We start from the raw sequence: 20,982 nt of genomic DNA, 5'->3' as shown, positions 1-20,982 counted from the left end.
CTTAAGGATGGGGAGGTTGGCTTTCCTGACTTGTAACGTAATGTTTGCTGGGGCGTACCTGTTGGTTTGCATATCTTGATCATCTTTACCTGTGTGCTTTTATTCCCCTGCTTTTTTCAATTTTGCTGCGTGCGGTTTTGTGGTTACTCGCCCTGGCTGTTCTGCCTAGTGTGCCTTTTGTACTGCCAGTCACCGGTGTATTCCACTGTGTAGCCTTTGACCGTGTCATGTATGTGCATATAACTTGCATGATCGAGGTAACTATTAGCAGCCATACTACTTGTCTCTCGGACATCTTTCCAAGGGGCAGCAATCTGAGGGATAGCCCCGGGTGCCACAAGCTCTAGCTACGCCCCTGGAGTGAGGCGTTATCCATCATGGCTTAACGCCTCACTCCGCTGCTTCAGAAACGCAAGGCTGCATCATATTTGCACGGATATGGTGCAGCCTTGTGTTTCCCCCTGCGCTGGCACTACACTTAACAGTTTAGTGTCAATGAAGGCACCCTTGCACCATAGTGCAAGGGAGTCTGCATGCAGGGGAGGATTGTTTATGTGTAGGAAGGTGTCCCTTCCTGTACATAAACAATCCTGAAATGTCATTTTGTCACCTCTATGTGTGCTGCTTAATGCAGTACACATGGAAGTTACAAAATGTCTTTTTTTTAAGGAATTTTTAATGTGCAGGAAGGGTCACTTTCCTGTACATAACCAATCCAAGGCTTTTTGCTTTTTCCATCTGTGCTGCACAAGGCAAATCAAGCATTTCTCCTTGTTTTACCAACTTTAGACCAGGATTTCCCTGGTCCTAATTTTGGTGCTGTCTCCTATTTACGCTGCCCTTGCAGTGGCGGCTCGAAGTGGGAGTGTGCGGGCAGTGGGGCGGGGCAGGGGAGGGGCAGGGTGGGGTGGTAGGGGAGTTGGACATACGACGTCCACAAGTAAAACAAGTAAATAAATAAATAAATAAATAAAACTATTTACCTTGCGCCAGCTGCATCGCCGACTCGGCTAACCAGTGCTAAAGTGCTTGTGCTCACTCCTCTAAACTTTGTAACATTGATTGTACCACACTGCCAGTAGCGGCCCGTGTTGAATGCTGCTGGGTGCTGGATTATGGCCGATTAGAGGTAAGTAAACATATCAATAATTGAAACAAATTTCATTGCGTGCGCTGCATCGCATTTTGCGATGCAGCGCAAACAACAAAATTCATTTAATTTTATGTATATGTTTACTTACCTCTAATCGGTCATAATCCGTATTTTACTACCCCTCACTGTGACCCTCCCCCGCCCCACATCAGCGACCAGCAGCACTCCCACCACGGTCCTCTACTGCACACTTGCATATTATATTTACTTAGAAGTCCCCATTAAAGTAGCTTTACATGCACCCAGGACCTGTAAATTAAATGCTACTAGTGGGCCTGCAGCCCTGATTGTTCCACCCACATATGAAACCCTTCAAACCTGTCTCAGGCCAGCCATTGCACAGCCTGTATGTGCAGCTGTAAGCTGCCATATTAACTTGACATTTGAACCCCCTTGCCAAAAAACTCTTAGTTTTTTACTATTGTGAGGCCTACTAACCCATATGAGATCATTGGGGATTCCTGCTTACACTTAATATCTGTCATTCCCAATTGGGAGCTGGTGGCTATGCCATTTTTGATGTCTATGAGATTATAATCATAAACCCTCTTTAATGGTAAAGTCAGATTTTTTTATAACAATTCTGAAAATGCCACTTTAAGAAAGCTTTTGTTTTTCTGTCCCTATCCCTTTTTTGCCTGTAGCCTGTCTTGGGTCCCATGACTGGGTATAGCTGACAGACTTTGCGGATTCGTCCCAGGCAGTCAAACAATAGAGGGACTAGATATGCATGAGTGGGCCATCTGCTGGCAGAATGGGGGCGAAGAGAGCACAGCTCCACTTACACCTGAATAGCCTGAATCTGTGGTGTGGGATAGCACATGAAAAAAGTACATAATTTGTATTGTCTCGAATACTATGGGGCCGATTTCGATATCGGGCGGACATTTCCTCCTTACAATGACTCAGTCCTGGGACCAGCCATCCCCTGGTCGGCGATCCTGATTGCCTCATTAGGATGCGACTAAACACCTTTCGGTCGCAAACCTGCATTTCCCTATGGGAGCATGCATTAAAGCAGTAAACTGGATGTAATACATGCTCCCATAGGGAAATTGGATGTGCCTGTCACAGGGTGCAGAGGTCAACAGAGGCTGCACATCCAAGGGGGCCCTGCTGTCGGCCCCCAAGAACACTTTAAGTCATGGTTTCCATGGCCAGTATGGAAACCATGCAGGAAACAGTGCATCATAATCCCAAGGGAGGAAAGGCCTGCCCTTCGGGATTATGAGTTGGCTCTGACTGGCCGACGGGCCCCATGAGCCCCTCGTGCCTATTAGCCTGTTGTAAGCCATCAAATGGCCTTGGTTGGAAAGTAAACCTAGTGGCCCATTATGATGGGGGCAGGAAGGCTCGACCGTCGGTTGGAGCCTTTACTGGGAGCATCGTAATTGGCCCCTTTGTGTATGGCAAAAGTCAATAGATTATGTATGTGCTGTAAAGAGTTTGTGCAAACCAAATTATATTTCTTTGCAACTGAGGCACATTACAAACCAATTTTCGATGCAAATGTATAGCCTCTAAGAAGGCTCAGAATCAGTAGCTTTTCATAATGCTTATTTTTCACCCTTGCGTTATCTTTCTTTCAAACTCAATTAATGTTCTTTCCTTGAGCATCAAGCATTCGTATAACCATTGTTAAAAAGGATTGCTTATCACTAAAGATATGCCATATAACTCTTTGATAGCTATTTGCGTGTACAACACAATGCTATTTATTGAATTTAAGTTTGCTGAGGTGTCCATTATCTTGCAAAAATGAACCGAACCATTGTTTTTCACAAATGAATCTGTCCAGAAATGATGAAAATTATCGATCTATTTATGGTGAAACAATGGTGTATTCTATTGGAACAATTTCATTCAACTAATTGAAATCTGCCTTTTAATTATGAGCACCTCCGTTGTCTTGTGTTTTCATTCCGTTTGAATAATACGTAGAGCTTCTTTTTGCATACTAAAAATGCTGAACTCCTAAATATTGTTTGGTACAGTAGTCGCATTTTTCTTTTGTCCTGGACCATAAGGTGTGCAATGCAAAGACAAATAAGTATTCGTCTGCAACACTTAGCATGGTCGCACCCTTTATAACCTCTGCTAGAACATAAGGTGTATAATAGGAAAAGTAGATGGTTGGAGACCCGATGAAAGGGCAATCATTTAAGACCTATTAATCCAGAAGGGGTCAAGCTCAGTGTCACTTGGACAGACAGGTGAAAACAGCTGTACTTGAGACAAACACAGGTGCAGTTAAGTATTTCAAAGGAGTACACTGTAAAACACTGGCATATTGGTATAGTCAATGTTTAGTTGCATGGCCAATAAACGCATTTGTTCCTAACTTCTGTTACCTGAGTACATGGGGCGTGATTATAACGTTAATGCTAAATCTGTTTCAGGTGAAAACTCTCGGACTGGAGATACTTGCCCGCGCAATAAAAAGGACATGTGCTATTAGCCAAGTTGCAAATTGCTGCCCTTTGGTATTCGCCCACAGTTTTTGCAGGCAAAAAATGTCAAGTGTATTTTTTACTAAATAGCGCAAAATTAAGATTTGCGCATCCTGCAACGCCCATGAGTGTTCCATTTTTCACAACATGGACTGTACATGCACTAGGGTACACATCAGGGTACGCAAATTGGGCTCTGGTTCTGGAGTTGACAGCATTATGGGTCAAGTAACCCATCTTATCAATGTTTTTAAACCTGTGAGGAGCTTATTGTGAAGCTGGCTGGTGACCATTCAGCGCACCACATTAGTCAGTCCGTTAAATAGGTCTATTTCAGATATTAGAATTATAAGAACTAGATTGTATTAGTTTAGATCGTAGGGTACCAACCTCTAGTAATAATTCCGTTGTAATTGTATGTTTTCCAAGGGATCCTATCTTCAAATATTACTTTGAACATTTAAACGTTGCATGTGTGTTGACAAATTTCTGCTTTATGACACCCAGCAATAGGGGGGTGTTCATTTCACACCCATTATTCAATGCCTTAAGCAGATAAACAAATAAATGCAGTCAAACAAGCTGCAACATCATTTTGGCAAGGAAAATATTATTTTGGGGAGAAACTGAGAACTTCTGGTTAATATTCTTCCACTTGTGTACAATGAACACCATCTCCAACTACCGTAAAAGATTTATTTTATATGCCGATATAGGCCAAAAGCCTCAGAACAGTGCAATAATCAGGAGTTTGTTTACAATGAAAAATGGGTGAGTTCTGGACACACTCTCCTCCCGCTTTTACCTAAAGAGGAGGGAATATCTATGGTAGGCACATTATATTCCTCTATCTTGCATTGTCCTTGTTCAAAATTGGGTTTCTAGTTGGCAGGGGTATGCACCCTGTCCAAGCGGGAACCACAGTCCTACTCGGGGTTGGTCACAACTCAACCTAAATTATCCTGTGCTCACCCTCTGGTAGCTTGGAACAAAGTAGTCAGGCATAACATAAGAGGCAATGTGTAAAGTATTTGTGCAACACTTCAAACAGTCACAAAGTGAAATCACCACAAAAAGACTCTACACCAACATTGAAAAATACATTATATTTTCAAAATAAAACAAGACCAAAATAACAAAAATCCAATTTGTAAAAGTCGAGATATGAATTTTGAAAGATCAAATACAAAAATAGCGCTTAGAAGCAAATAGCACCTAAAGAGTTTATTGTTTGCACTGGACCGGACAAAGTGAAGAGTTCAGGATGAACGTGATAGAATGCAGGGCCCGCCGAGCAGAAGCACCTTTTTTGCTGTTTGCAACAGTGTGAAACGTTGGAGAGTCCCATATAGTTGAGGTGTTGCGGCAAATTTCTCTATGCAACTGCGGCAATGCATCAGTTCCATGAGTAAAATGTTGGCTCAGAAGTGTGGTGGTTTTGAATGTGATGTGCCAGGTTTCTCCTCGCTGTAGAGGTGATGCGTTGATCTTCTTCACACAGTGGCGGCGATGCGTCAGTTCTAAATCTGTGTTTCCGGGGACGATGCACCAGTTCCGAGTGCAATGCACTTGTCCCGTTCCTGCAAAAGCAGTGATGCATTAATTCTGCTCCTGTAGCAGTGGATGCGTTGGTTCTACTGAGCAAAACCCCAGGTCCACTTCCAAGGGGCCAGGACTAGGGTGGCACCACTTGGCAGGACACACTCACAAGCAGACGAGTCTAAGCATTGGAACAGGAGGGTCCAAAAGTATTTTTTGTCCCTGAGATTAAGGCAGCACTTTAAGTTCAAGTGATGCAGGTCCAGTCCTTCTCACCCAGGAGGAGAAAGAGCAGGAGGGCAATTCAACAAGGCAAGAGTTCAGCAAACTGCAGTTCCAGCACACTGGCAGTCCTCGAGCAGCACAGCAGATCCTCTTTTCCGTGGCAGAGTGTTCACAGGACCAGAAGTGTACTGATCTGCTGGTGCCAGAGGTTCAGTACTTATACCCAGCAGTTCCATGGAAGTGGGGGAGACTTTAAACAAAGCTTTGAAGTGCACATAGGTTCCTGCTTCCTGCCCAGGCTCCAGACACACAATAGGTGGTAATCAATCTTTTATGTGGAAACAGGACACAGCCATTTCAGGTTTACTTGTTAACTCCTCCCTCCAATCCTGCTCAGGGTGGCCCGTCTGTATGAAGATGACCACTCCATCACACCTACCTTTCCTTTGTGTATGACTGTCCAGAAGGAATGCAGGAAGCCAGCTGTCACCCACCTCAGACAAGTATTACAAAGTAAGGCAGAAGCCACCAAATGGCTAAAGTAAGTAAATGTCAATTTTGTAAAAGTGACATTTGCTAAACTGGAATTTAAATTCCAACTTCACCATAAGTTGTGATTTTAAATTGTGACGTGGAAAGTCTATTTCTTCACAATTAAGAATTACACTTAAAGGATGCAATACATTAATTCCAATGTTACCCTATGAGAGAGTTACACCTTGCAGTTGTGAAAAACGAAATTGGTAGCTATTCACTAGCAGAACATGTAAAACTTAAAAGTGCATGTTCTGCCTTTTAAATCCATAGCACCCTGACCAGTGCATTTGACAGGGCATATTTTAGGCGTGAAATATGTATAAAAAGGAAAGGTTTCGGCCTGGCAAACGGGTGTTTCTGCCAGGCCGGCTAAAAGGCTGTTTACACTGCTCATACAGGCTCTGAAATGGCATGGCTGAGCCATGGTTAGAGTAGAGGGCTTCTTAAGTAGATGGCACCATGAGTGGTTGAGGCCCACTAGTAGCATTTAATTTATAAGCCCTGGGCACATGTAGTGCACATTACTATGGACTTATAAGTACATTAAATATGCCAATTAGGGTTAACCAAATGTTACAATGTTTAGGGGAGAGAGCACAAGCACTTTATCACTAGTCAGCAGTGAGAAAGTGTGCATAGTCCTAAAACCAGCACAAAACAGTTCAGAAAAATGGAGGGAGGCAGGCAGAAAGTTGGAGGAAGTCCACTCTAAGGTTGTCAGGTCTAACAGTCCTCTTTAGACTACAGAGGAATCAAAATACAATGATCCTTTTGGTTAGTAGATTAAGAAAAAGAGACAAGGTGTCAGTCCCTCTGGAACACTCTTAGGGGGGTCATCAACATATGTTCAAATCTCAGTTGCTTGGCCATCAAATGACTCCAAGGGCCAGTGCTGATCTTTTTATTTCAGCCAGTGTGGTTACAAGCCATTCTCACGCTCCTTTCTTCAAATTGACTACTATTGTAGAAAGGTAATTTACTACCTGCCTTGTCAACCCCTACAGCAGTGGCTGAACTTTGACTGTTTTTGGGGGCATACGAAAAAATGCTGAATTTGCCATTGAGACCCGTGAGCAAGTATGTACCATGGAAAACTCTAGGGTGTCCGTCCTAGAGTTATTTTTTTTAAAAGAGTAAAGTGGTGCATTTCTCAGAACACTTTCCTTCATAAATTGACGAAAATGCCCATGGAGTTAAATGTTCTTGAACACACTCAAAAAGGACTACAGCAATCACAAGTAGAGCAAACACCCATCCAAAAAGCCACCGTCCAGTCTCTGTGGGTAAACTGTGTCCCATCACATGTCTCCACTAGAACCTCGCTTATCTCCCTTCTCTCCAGCCTGATCATGTGTTTGAAAATACTCCACATGAAGTCCCAAGACGCAGTTCTCTCACCACGACAAAAAGTCTAGCAACTCCTCATACACGCTGTTGCGCAGTGCAGTCAAGAGCCTAGACCCTTCTGCTACAGCCACACAGCACAATAGACTTCACACATCCTTCCAAGTCCAAATATAAGGAGTCACAGTATCAATGGCACTATGGCCATGACACAGCGCAACAACCTTAATTTCACTTGTTACAATTTATTCTATGAACCGCATATGTTACTGCTGCTGACAAGTTCTGTCACCATGCTTTTCTGGTTAATGGATACGGCTGGGATGCATGCATGCAATTCATTGTATGCAAGCACAGGTACCACATTAACAATGGTGGGTAAATATCACTCATATATTGCGCCTTGCTTTCTGCAAACATGTAACTCACTATTACATTAGCATCTTTATACTTTACATTATTTTGGAGAAAATAATTTTTATTACAATCCTACTTCCTCGTTCGAACACCAGTCTTATCTTATCATTTCTTAACTATCACCAGGTTATTCCTTCTCAATTCACATGCATTCCAGCACCTCATAAGGACCTTTATGAGCCACCAACATACGTGCTTCGTGAATTTGCATTTTTTTTGTACCAATTCTGTAAAGGGCTTTAAAGTAAGTGAGGCAGAATGACCTTACTGTTGGCAATATGGAAAACAACTTGGGAAAGACTTCTTTAGAGGGTAAGATAACTTGCAGAATGTCAATGGTTAAGTACTCAATGACCAAAAAATACGCATTATCTCTTTAAGTGATTGCCATGTAGCCTTGGTCACCCCAGAACTTATGCCCAGAGTGCATGATTCTGTCCCTAACAATGACATTACTGTTGCATCATCTGGAAGCTATGTCAAGGCTACAATCCTAAGATCCGAAAGCAGGTGGCCTGTCCTACAGAATCTAAACCTAAATGTTTACCCTGTTCAGTGGGTGTTGTGTTTGGTTAATCTCCAAGAATTGCAGTGTGCCTACTTCCTAACAGTGCTGTATCTTATATGGGTAACAAACCTCATGGCATATATGGTAATTAATGCTTTACACCGAGGCAGACCAGTACTATAAACTACTAAGTCCAGCAAAAAGGCTGATGGCTCACTCATGAGCAATGGAATGTACCATGCACTGTGGTCTCTCAGACTGCCTGCCTGACCATTGTTTAGGTAAGACTCATGTAGATTAGCAGTCAGATATAACGCATAATGTTATGCTTAAGGCAGAAACTTCAAGGTTTCAACCAAGGTTTACTAAGATACAGTTATGCAAATTGCCACTAGCAACGTATTGATATTTACTTTCCAGTTGTTCCTTTCTGTGTGCAAGTAGCACTTCGTGGCGCTTTGCATTGCCTCGATTGGGTGTTACTTGAGTGGATGATTGCAAACACCCATAGGTTTTGATGCAGAGCCTGATCTACTAAGACTGCCATACCTGTCTTTGTACCAAAAAACAACACCTGCTTGAAGCAGGTTCTAGCAAGGGGAATGTATTTATTTCTGAAAAAACATGTATTGCACGTGTGCTTGAGCGCACAGCACATACCCAATGCGTGAGATCCTTTTACGTCTAGGCATACCAATTTGCACTGGAAGTCTGCACTTCCTGTACAAATCCTACTTAAGACAGAACACACTCACCACTGCACCATGGTGTGTGGCTGTCCATCATGCATGCAGCCTAATTAGAGCACTGGTGCAGGAGATGACAATGGAATCAGGGCAATATTAGTAGGTATGAAACTGGACCATTTTTTCACCTCGCAAAGCACAGCAAACTTGGTTGCTGCACTGCATTGCATGAAAAAATAATACATTTGCCCATTCCTGTTCTAAGATGTATTTCATTCTGCATTCACATTAGTACCCAGAGGCCTGTATTTCGTATAGTGCATTGTCCAACTGTAGTTAGTTAATCTCTCTGATACTCATGACTAAAAACGTATTGGTGTTATTGCAACATTTGTGGCATATAAGGGTTATCTGACTTTGACATCCCTCTCATCAAATAGCATCCAATATTTGCTCCCTTACATTACCCCGTTTTCCTTATTTTTCCCCTTTCACAACCTCTTCCTTCCTACAAGACCATCTATCCTCCTTTATTACTGTACTACCTTCCATGTACCACTCTGGGTTTGGTTCTCAGTCTCTCCACAACACTAGACTCTTACCTTCTCCCCAGTGCTGGATTCCCTGCACATGACCTTCAAAGCTCCTCCCAAAAATAACCCCTCATGTATTGTCATTTTAGCCTGTATAATATGAATATTTCAATGTACAAGGACCCATTAGCAAATCAGCATGTGCACTGGTTTGGGAATAGATACGAAGTTTGAGATATGACCTGTAGACTAATAGGCCACATGGTCGCCAAAGTCCTGCTGAATTAATATTAATTAGGCAGGTTGCAATTTGTGATCCTCCTGTGATTGGATGTTAACGTAGAGATAGTTGGCTCTAATACACAGTGACCCCCATCCTTGAATTTGCATTCCCAAACTGAAACATTTTTAGCAAAGCAGCACATGTCCATTAGAAGAGGTGGCACCCTTTACCTGCCCCATCCTATTTGTGATTCTTAAAGAGTTGCAAGTTGCCTTATTTGACCTGGAAAGCCATTTTTAGGAAAGCTGTTGTGTACATTACTAAACACTCTTTATGACACCGTAAATCTCAGGGTGTGTGAATGTATAATTGTTTGTTCATTCAGCCCCTTATTTCTTTATATGTCTTAGGCCCTGCAATGGTTGCCCCTCCTCCTATTCTCCCTGCCTGGACAACCTTTTAGGACATTCTACATGAGATAGTTTGCTTTTTAGATAGCTATAGAAATGAAAATATATACATAAATTATCCACCTTTAATTTTCTGTCAGTGACCATTCATAATTAAATACATGTACTGTATAGCACTACTGAATGCGTGAGAGCACATAATCAATAAATGAGACATTCATCAGAAGAATTAATATTATGTGTATTATTTTCAACATCACACAATACACATTCTCGGTAGAAAAGCTTTTTGTTCACTGAAGTCAGAGGAGAAAACAAGAAAAGTTCAGTGCAGAAGTCTGTAAAAGACTTCAATGTTAGAAATTGCCACTTCAGAAATAAAATACAAACAGTACACCAATAAAGGACTGCGGCTGCCCGGTTATTCTTAGAATCGGAGAGTTTATGCTATATTGGGCAGCAAAAAACAAGTATACTCTGCACACTGCTGTTTGGAGTCTTTCTTAGTCGGTAAACAATGACTATTTCCAGAACAGAATACAATAACGAAGTTGTGCTTTAATTTAATTGCAACCTTACTTTCGAATATTTTGTTTGGTCTCTAAAAGCAATTGGATTAATTTTGGGAATGACGGTGGAAACAAAATGCCGTGCTCTGGCATAAAGCTTTCAAGGTCAAGGAGGGTGTAGGTATAGCCTAGCGTCCTCATGATTACACTAGTGAGACAATTTTCAGTCTTTCAGATTCTCAATTGTGAATCCTCTCAAGCATGAACCATCAAATTATTGTCAATTCAACTCCATTTCAAAACCTTTCAGGCTTGCATTCTTTGTTTCTTTCAGCTTTTGTTCCTCCCTTCTCCCTTTGTGAGGTTATTTTCACTTACACTTTATCGCAAAATGTTGATGGCCACAAAAATATACTAACATCGCTGTCTTGGAAACCGCAATTGTGTGCAGAAACTGCTCAACAATAAAAGTTCTCCTGAATAATCGAACATCTTTTTTTAATGGGATGAATGGAGAAAGACACTATGTACTAATAAAACCTAACTTATCCCAGCAGTTAAACAGGTTTAATTGATGTTGTTTTTTGTTTCTGAATAAAAGTTGAAAAGAACACATTTGAAGAAAAGGGCTTCCTGCACAGAAATGTGTTCCTGCTGAGCCTCGTGTTTGCTAGTCTTGGGAAAGAATAGTGGAGGTTCAATTAATGCAAGCAATTTAATGGAGACATTTTCTTTAGTGGCAACAAAATGCTGCATTGTTACTACTCTACTACACATAAGGGCAGATTTACAAGCCCCTTGCACCACTTTTGCGTCATTGCAGATTTACACAATCCCCTTGCACCACTTTTGCATCACTTTTACCATGCTAAAAGCAAAAGTGGTGCAAGGGGTTTGGAAATCTGCCCCACAGATTACAATACTACCACAGATCATTGCCCATGGAGCCTCAGTAATTCTGATGGCCTGATACACAAACTGCACTTCGTAGTACTTTTTGTAGTGCTACAAAAACGTATGACAAAATGTAGGCTTCACTTATATTTATAGATGCTGAGTCCTACGGGCATGTTAGTATAGAGTTTAGTATTATATGTGGGAGGCACAAAGGGGAGTGGTCGTTAAAAGAGGCAGACATACTACTAAATGAGATGCGATTAGGGAGGAGTAAGAGGAGCTTATGGAGGGTGGGGGAGGGGTTTAGGGATCATCACTCACAAACAACAGCATTATTCTGAGGGTAGAGACCTGTAAACTACACGTTTGTAGTAAGTTTACACTTAGCGTCTGTGAATACCGAAAGTAGTAAACTTACTGCAATATGTTAATTTTCTCAAAAGTGTAATTTACACTTGTGAATCAAGCCCTATATGCACAGGGCACATACATACTTGGAAACATAGTACATTATGCCTAAGCAATCAATCAATCAATCAATCAATCATTGAATTTATAAAGCGCACTACTCACCCGTGAGGGTCTCAAGGCGCTGGGGGGTGGGGAATGCTTCTACTGCTTGAAAAGCCAGGTCTTGAGGCGTCTCCTGAAAGTCAGCAGATCTTGGGTCTGCCTTATGGGGATGGGGAGGGTGTTTCAGGTCTTAGTGGCGAGGCGGGAGAACGATCTGCCTCCGGAGGTCGCTCTTCAGATGCGGGGGACTGTGGTGAGGGCGAGGTCGGCGGAGCGGAGCTGGCGGGTGTAGGAGCTGAGTCGTCTGTTGAGGTACGCTGGTCCGGTATTGTGGAGTGCCTTGTGTGCGTGGGTGAGGAGCTTGAAGGTTATCCTCTTGTTGAAGGGGAGCCAGTGCGGGGCTCTCTGGTGGGGTGTGATGTGGCGAGGATCAGGCGTGCAGAGGCGTTCTGGATGCGGTGGGGATACACTTATAGATCTTGCAGAGCATGTGGAGGGTGTTGCGCAGGAGGAGGAGATTGTGTTGACCTGCTTGGTCTTGGAGAGGGTGGAGTCGAGGATGACCCCTAGGTTGCATGCGTGATCGGTGGGTGTTGAAGCTGTTCCCAGTGCGGTCAACCACCAGAAGCCATCCCAGGCCGAGGGGGTGAATCTGAGGATGAGGACCTTCGACTTGTCTGCGTTCAGCTTCAGCCGGCGGTTCCTCAACCATTTGCGACGGCCTTCATTCCTTCGTTGAGGTTGGATTTGGTGGTGTGGGGGTCCTTGGTGAGGGAGAGGATCAGCTGGGTGTCATCGGCGTAGGAGATGATGTTGAGGTTGTGGAGTCGGGCGACGTGGGCGAGCGGTGCCATGTAGACGTTAAAAAGCATTGTGCTGAGGGATGAGCCCTGGGGAAAGCCACAGATGATCTTGGTGGCTTCAGAGCGGAAGGAGGGGGAGGCGGACGCTCTGTGTTCTGCTGGAGAGAAAAGAGGTGGTCCAGTCCAGGGTCTTCTCTTGGATCCCGGCATCGTATAGGCGTGTGCGTAGTGTGCAGTAGCAGACCGTGTCGAAGGCGGCTGATATGTCCAAGTGGATGAGGGCCGTGGTTTCTCCGTTGTCTAGCAGGGTCCTGATGTCATTGGTGGTGGCAATGAGGGCGGTTTCGGTGCTGTGGTTGCTGCGGAACCAGGACTGGGATGGACCTCTAGGTAGCAGGTCAGTTGTTTGCTGACGGTCTCCTCAATGACCTTTGCAGGGAACAGGAACAGGGAGATGGGCCGGAAGTTCTTGAGATCATTGGGGTCCGCCTTGGGTTTCTTGAGTAAGGCGTTGATCTCAGCGTGCTTCTAGCTCTCCGGGAAGGTTGCTGTCTCAAAGGAAATGTTGATGGCCTTCCGGAGATGGGGTATCATGGCGGCGCTGGCTTTGTTGAAGATGTGGTGCAGGTATGGGTTTGACAGAGAGCAGGAGTGGACAGTGTTTATGATCTTGATGGTGTTGTCGTTGTCTATGTTGGTCCAGGAGAGCAGGCGGTTGGTGCGGATGGTGGTCATGGGGGTGGAGGTCTCAGTGGTTGTCGGGGTGGTCATGGCGTTGAAGCTGTCGTGGATGTCCGCATTCTTGCGATGGAAGGATGTGGCCAGCGCGTCGCACAGGTCTTGCGAAGGTGGGATGTCGTTGGTGTTGGAGCTAGGGTTGGAGAGTTCTTTCACAATGTTGAAGAGCTCTTTGCTGTTGCATGTGTTGTTGTCTAGCCGGTCTTTGAAGGAGGCCCTTTTGGCAGTTCTGATGAGGTGATGGTAGTAGTAGTAGTAGATATTTATTGAGCGCCTATTTCACCCTTAGGTCTCATAGCGCTTTGTCAACACAGGAACTAGAGGGAGAGACATAAATTCAAATAACCATGTTTTGAGATCTTTCCGAAATTTTTGGTGTCTGCGGGTGGCGTCCTTGTGGGCTGCGTAGCTGTCCGGTGTTCGTTCACGATGCCAGTTCTTCTCTAGGTATCGGCAGGTTGCTTGGAGGACTGGAGGTCTTCAGTGCACCAGCTGCTTTTCTTGCTGGTGTGGCTGTTGGAGGGTTTCTTGAGCGGGGTGAGGGTCTTGGCGCAGTCGTCGATCCACTGTCTGAGGTTGTGGAGTCGGGGTCGCTGGGGTCGGCGGCTGGGCTCTGGGCGAGGGTGGTGGTTAGCTGGTCTTCGGTGATTTTGCTCCAGCAGCGGCGAGGCATCTGTTGGGTGCGGTGGTGTGTGGTGGGTTTCCGAAAGGTGAAGTGGATGCAGCGATGGTCGGTCCAGTGGAGTTGGCGAGGTTGTCGATCAGGGTGGTGGAGTTGGTGTCGTTGTTGTTCTCGAGGTGAAAGTTCAAGTCCCCGAGGGGGAAGTAGTCCATGGAGGCGACGGCGTGAGTGCTAGCGAGGTCGGCGATGGAGTCACGAACTGTGGTTGAGGTCCGGGGGGTCTGTAGACAAGTCTACCTCTGAGGGTGGTGTTCGGGTCGGTGTGGATCTGGAAGTGCCAGTGTTCGGCAGTGCTGAGTGTATTGTCGGTGTTGTTCGAGACTCTGAGGGTGTTCCTGTGGACGATGGTGATTACTCCTCCTATTCCATTGGTGTGGTCCCTGCGGGTGATCTTGTAGCCTTCCAGGATGGCTATGGCTATGTCGGATGCTGAGGAGGGGTTTAGCCAGGTCTCTGTCAGGAAGGCAGCTTCTTGGGAGGTTGAGTCAAGTAGGTCCCAGAGTTCAACAGCGTGTTTGTGGGCGGAGCGGGTGTTGAGAAGAATGCATCTGAGGTGGTTGGGTTCTTTCCTGGTAGGTGGGTTGGTGGGCCGTATGCTGGTGAATCTGCATTTCCGGCAGGAGAAGGGTCCCTGAGTGCGCTTCGGGGCGGCCAAGCTGAAGGTACGTGATCGCCCAGCGTTGAGTGCGAGGAGGGTGCTGGAGTCGTAGCAGTGCCGGGTGTTGTGGCGGTCGCGGGGGCCAGGCGTTCTGGTGCAGGGAACGGTCCAGGCGCGGATGGGTGCAGACGGGATTGCCTTAGGCACGCCTTCAGTGCACCAGCGGCATGCCCTTGCGCGCAGCCTCCATATAAGGGGAGGTGGGAGGGAGGAGCAGCTGAGAGGTGAGGGCGGGCGGCAAATGGGCAAGCGGAGTGGTGAGGCCGCAGGGACGCAGCAGTGGTGAAAAAATGGGTGAAGAATGGCAGGGGGAACAGAAGGCAAACAGGGCACAGAAAATGGCAGGAGGGATAAAAAGCAAATCAGGCAATGCAAACAGGCAAGTACAACCAAATCAAAAGACAAGTACCACCAAAGCAGTACAGCAGCGTGGGGAGTGACCTGCCTGAGAGCAGGGTCAAAGGTCGCACTGTAAGGGCAGCACATTGATTGTAATAGGGCACACTGCTCCTCTTTGCGACAGGCACACCTGTTCCAAAGTGTGCTGCGGTGCAAACAGGGACACTGTACCGTTACAAAACACAGACTAGGCTGAGCATGGATTTTCAATGCAAATTCAGCCCTATCTTGAGCCCACAATGGCAACCAAATTGAGATGTTATCAAGTGTTTACCCAGACCTCCTTACCTACCAAGACCCTTATATAGATGTACTTAACTCTTGCACCTAAGGATTTACGCTGCAACCTATGTTCTTAGGTAAAATTCTTAGGAAAAATTCCCCAAATAATATACAGAAAATGTTAAATAATTGAGGCAGAGCAAAGCCGTATGTGGACATTTTGAAGCAGCTGCTCCATCTTTCATCATGCACATGGTACCCACCTGCACTTCAAAGGGGGGTCAGGTGGGTGCAGTGAGTGACTGCAACCACTTGCACGAGGATATCTAGGGGGATCATGGGACACCCTTTCCCATTCCAGAAAGGTGTCCTTGGGGGACACACTTATTCTGCACCACTTCTTCATGGCTCACAGTCAGTACACTTCCTGACAGCCCTTTTTGTCTCTTCGACTGCATCCATAATATGAGAGGGGCGCAGAGGAAATGTGGTTCTCTCATTTGCATGGGACAACATCACCATGCTAATGAAAGAATGCCCCTTTGAGATAGCCCTGGTGCTCTTTGTGTATACTGTGCTATCTGTTTAACAGAAGGCAACATACCTATAGCACCCCTGGGACTAGTGGCGTAACGAAACTTCAGGGCCCCCCCTGCAAAGGGCATGGATGGATCCCCCCATGTTCTGGACGCAGTCAGGAGCTCTCATGCCATTGGCCCACCACCCATGCACATTGCCAGAGGGGGCCCTCAGGGGCCCCTGCACCCCCGGAGCTGCAGCGGCTATTGTTACGCCACTGCCTGGGGCACTTTATGTAATATAGTCTCTGGTCATTCAATCATACTAGAGACCTGGCAAGCAACTTTATCTATCTAAGGAAATGAAAATGATAGAGTATATTAGGATGTATTTTCTCAGCCTGCGAATTCATCAATTTCTGAGGAGTAGCTAGGCTTCACTTCAGTCGCACTGTGGAAAATGTAGGTTGTGGGAGTACCACAATGAATCTGCATTGCCTATTGATTTATGTTGCAGAAATCTACTTGGAGAAGAGGAAGACCACTACCACAAAGTTTCCCAAAGGTGGGTTCCTAAAATGTAATGATGAAGTTCGCTTTTGACTAAATAACTTGAAAATTCAAACAATTCATATCACCAATATGAGGTTTTTGTTCAATATCGCAAGGTCATTCCTGCAAATATTTATAGGGGGAGAAATTAACCCAACTAAAAGGAGATGGATTTTATCAGGTGCGATAAATATCACAACAATGAATAGGTCACTTACTTGTAGGAAGCTCTTTGGTTGCACTGAAAAAAACTTTATTTACCCTCAAACGAACAAGATGGGAAATAAAGCAAACAAATGTGTATTAAGCCCTGTGATTAGAGGCAACAGAAAAGTAATTGCCATATATACCATGAGGATGTTAAACATAGACACACCATTGAACAGGGTAAACTGTTAAGATTCTGTAGGACAGGCCACCTGTCTTCAGAACTTAATTTTTTATTTTAAGGCATCAAATCAAATTTGAGCTTTTCAGACAGACTCTTAATAATGAAGGAATATTTTACAATAACGATGCCACAAATAATATCAAACAATAGATGTGGTGTATGTTTATGAAGAAGAAAATGTTTCTTGTATTTTTTTTTAAAGTTTGAAATTGTAATGATTTTAATTAAATGGTACCATACTTCCTAAAAATGAATGGCTATAAAAGATTTCATGGGGAATGCAATACCCAATACTTATAAATGTGTTTTTAGGCTCGGGACAGGAAATATGCACAAGTGTGAGAGAGGAACACAGGCTAGAGGATAATGTGATGTACAGAAGAGGTGAGAACTATAAAATAAAATTAATATGATCTGTCATATTACTAAAACATTTTTGGAGAGAAAATGCCCAACGGGTTGAGGACATGGTAACTATATTTACAGTGAAGAAAATACCACGTGCTATATATATGCTATGGTGTGTGGGAAGCAGAGGAGAATATAGGGACACATGCTGGCAGTTTTTGGGGCATATCAACAACAAGTAGCAATAAGTATCGCTAAACTAGCTTAGCGCGTTTTTCAATGTCGCCATGTATAGCTGGTTGACATTGCCGTATGAGCAGCATATTTGCAATACTTAGCGCGCAGGCAATATAATTTCCAGCGATACACGGCGAGGATCGGCATTAGCGTTTAAAATCCGGCTTAGATTTCAAAGCGCTTCTGAAATGCCTGCTGATAGGGGAGTGTGGACCTAACCAGGCAATCCACCTCTCATTATCACTACAGCTAAGTCGATTTGAAAGGAGATGTTAAATTACAGCGATAACCGGGATGAGCGCGTTTTTTTATTTCTCTTCGCGGATCTGCTGCAGGGTTGTAAATTTCGCAAAACCGTGGAGTTGTGAGCAGAAACGCCCACTTTGCATGTCATTAGCGATGTTTATCGCTGACATGCAAAGTACGGAAAAAAGCAAATAACTCAAGGAAACTTGCGTTAGTAAATAGTGATTTACTGAAATTGCCGCTTTTCCGGCGCTATGAGCCGGAAAAGCGGCGATATGTTTGTTGATAATATTCTCCGTCATCTATTGTGCATGCCACAACAGGCAGGAGCATGTATGTTGACAGTGCAAGTGTTGGTTCATTGTAATGTGTGTGTACCTGCACGGGTGATGGAATCAATATACTGCTGTCGTAGAGGAATTCAGGACGAGATTTACCAGAATGCATTTATCGGATGTTGTACCCTCAACTGGGCACATAAGGTATACATTAGTTGCTATTAGGGGAACAGTGGAAACAATATCGGTTTCAGTATGTGGGTTATGAATTTGGAAAGGGGAACCTTGCTAACTTCACATACCGTGATTAGGTCGCAACTCAACTCTCAGTGAAAGTCTGTTCCTCACCTAATTGCTAAGGAAAAATGAGCCAAAGCATATTACGTTTAAGTAGCGATGCTCTCTCCAGCATTATTTTTTTTGCGTTGATGTGGTTGGTGTTAAGTACTCACTGCTGTGTACAGCATTTAAATGAAAAATTTCCTAGCTAATGAAACGGAAAGTTTCAATTCTATTAAGGACTAGGACGCGAGGATTATGCAGTCCTTTCTTCTCTTTATTCAAATAGCAGGTTCAAAGTTACACAATACAAAAAACTTTAATCAAACTACAACTCCCATGAGAACATGGGGCACAGTGTCCATAGCAACCATCGTCCAATGCCAAGGGCATCCGCCGTATATATGCTTATGACGTCCCTCCCGCTTCCTCTTCTTCCCTGTGAGGAAAATTCTCTGCGAACCCACTCAATCCATCTTCTGATCTTGTCCTAAACAATATAAGAAAAAACGTTATTGTGTTCCCCTTCCATGGAAGGAAGCATAAAGAGGAAATCTACAAACGTCCTGCTACAATGCCAAAGAAACACAGAACATATTATTCATATACAAAATGAGGCAGTCGAATCGAGACATATCAGTCACAAAAACCCTCATCAAACCCATAATGTAAGAACTTACTTACTGACCATACGAAGTTTCCCGGGTGGGACGAGACGCCCCAGTCTCGGGGAGGGATAATCCTCGCCTCCTAGTCCTTAATAGAATTGAAACTTTCCATTACGTTAGCTAGGAAATTGTTCATTCTATGTCACGACGGAGGCGAGGGTTATGCAGTTTCAAAGCTTATCCATCACCAACGCTGCTGCGCCATAGATGGGTTTGAAATAGAACTTCTTGAACGTGGATTCGGAGGACCAATTCGCTGCATTCATAATATCCTCCAACCGGCCACCTACCTGAATGGCTTTCGAGGCCATAGCTCCTCTCGTGGAGTGAGCCCCAAACTTAGTCACATCCACCCCTGCCTCGGTCATGATCCAACGGACCCACCTAGCTATGGATGGAGATGAAACCGCCTTAAAAGGCTTCTGCAGAGCGATAAGGAGCTGACGCTCCCCCGGAGGGCGATACTCCACCGTCATTTCCTCATAAGACTTAAGGCATCGTACCACACAAAGCTTGGGTTGCTCAGGACATACAGGATAAGATACCGACCTGATATTAGTCTTATTCCTCCTCGCGACCATGAAAGTTACCCCATCCGGAGTGAACATTCGAGCCGTGATGTCCAACGCCCTCACATCCGAGACACGTTTACAGGACACCAGACAAAGAAGGATCGCCAATTTTGCTGACAATTCCTTCCTGGAGGATACTGGTTGTCACGCCAAGAGCCGAGAAAACGCAGAATGATGTTGACATCCCAAAGGCATTCGTACCTGGGCTCTGGGGGCTTGGAAAGCCGAGCGCCCTTCATCAGTTTGCAAACCCAAGGGTGTACCCCTGCTGGTTTACCGCCGAAATGGCGGACCTGAAAGAATTGATAGAACGGTATGCCAACCCTGACTGAGCCAATTTGGCTAAAATATTCAAGATGTAACTAACATCGGCCCCCACGGGATCGGCGTGTCATCCCAGACACCAACGATGCCACCGTCCCCAAGCCAAGCGATAACCTCTTGACGGTACCTGGAGGCCAGGCCCGTTGAATGAGGTCCGCAGCGTCTGCCGAAAGGCGGCCGTCCTGCCAACATCCCCTGAAATCCTCCATGCCATGAGGAGCAACATCTCCTGCAGAACTAACGGATGGGGTTCCCCCAGAGGACCCGAGAGCAGAGAAGGGAACAAGGGCAGTCGAATCGGACGATCCCACGACAGCTCCAACAGGGACGGGAACCACGCCTGGGCTCGCCAAAACGGTGTCACCAGGATCATGGACGCTTGCTGTCGGCGAACTTGTGCCGCCACCCGAGGAATCATCAGGAAAGGAGGGAACCCGTATGCCAGCTCCCGCGACCAATCCTGCAAGAACACGTCCACTGCCGACGCCTCCGGGTCTGGACTCCAGCTCACAAACTTCGGAAGCTGACGATTGAGCCGGGATGCGAACAGCTCCACCGTGCATGGACCCCACTCGGCCATCAAAGCCCGGAAGACTGACCGATCCAGCCGCCAGTCGCTGAAGTCGCGGAAATTCCTGGAATGCCAGTCCGCAACTGAATTCTGAAGTCCCGGAAGATACTCTGCTGACACCGAGATCTGTCTCTCCAGGTAGTAATGCCAAAAGTCCTATGCCAGCTCTGCCAAGGCCCGAGACCTCGGGCCACCCAGGCGATTGATGTATTGCACCGCCGACACATTGTCCATGCGCAACAGGATGCAACACGACACTCGATCCTGGGTGAGGGATCGCACCGCAAAAGAGCCTGCCAGGAGTTCCAGGCAGTTGAAGTCGCAGCTCCTCCTCCAACCAGCGGCCTCCCATCGTAATGGTGCCACACCGGGCTCCCCAGCCCGACCTGCTGGCATCCGATTCTATGATCAGATCCGGACTGGAGCCGAAGATCGCTCTCCCGTTCCACGCACAATGTGCTCTCTCCACCAACACAGTTCCGTTCTGGTCTCCTCCGTCAGAGAGATGAGCTCGGAATACGTGAGCCCCTTTCTAAGATGCTGCGCTTTTAG

Source organism: Lissotriton helveticus, chromosome 1_1, assembly GCF_964261635.1.
Source record: "Lissotriton helveticus chromosome 1_1, aLisHel1.1, whole genome shotgun sequence".
Taxonomy (NCBI): domain Eukaryota; kingdom Metazoa; phylum Chordata; class Amphibia; order Caudata; family Salamandridae; genus Lissotriton; species Lissotriton helveticus.
This window is presented reverse-complemented; position numbering follows the sequence as displayed.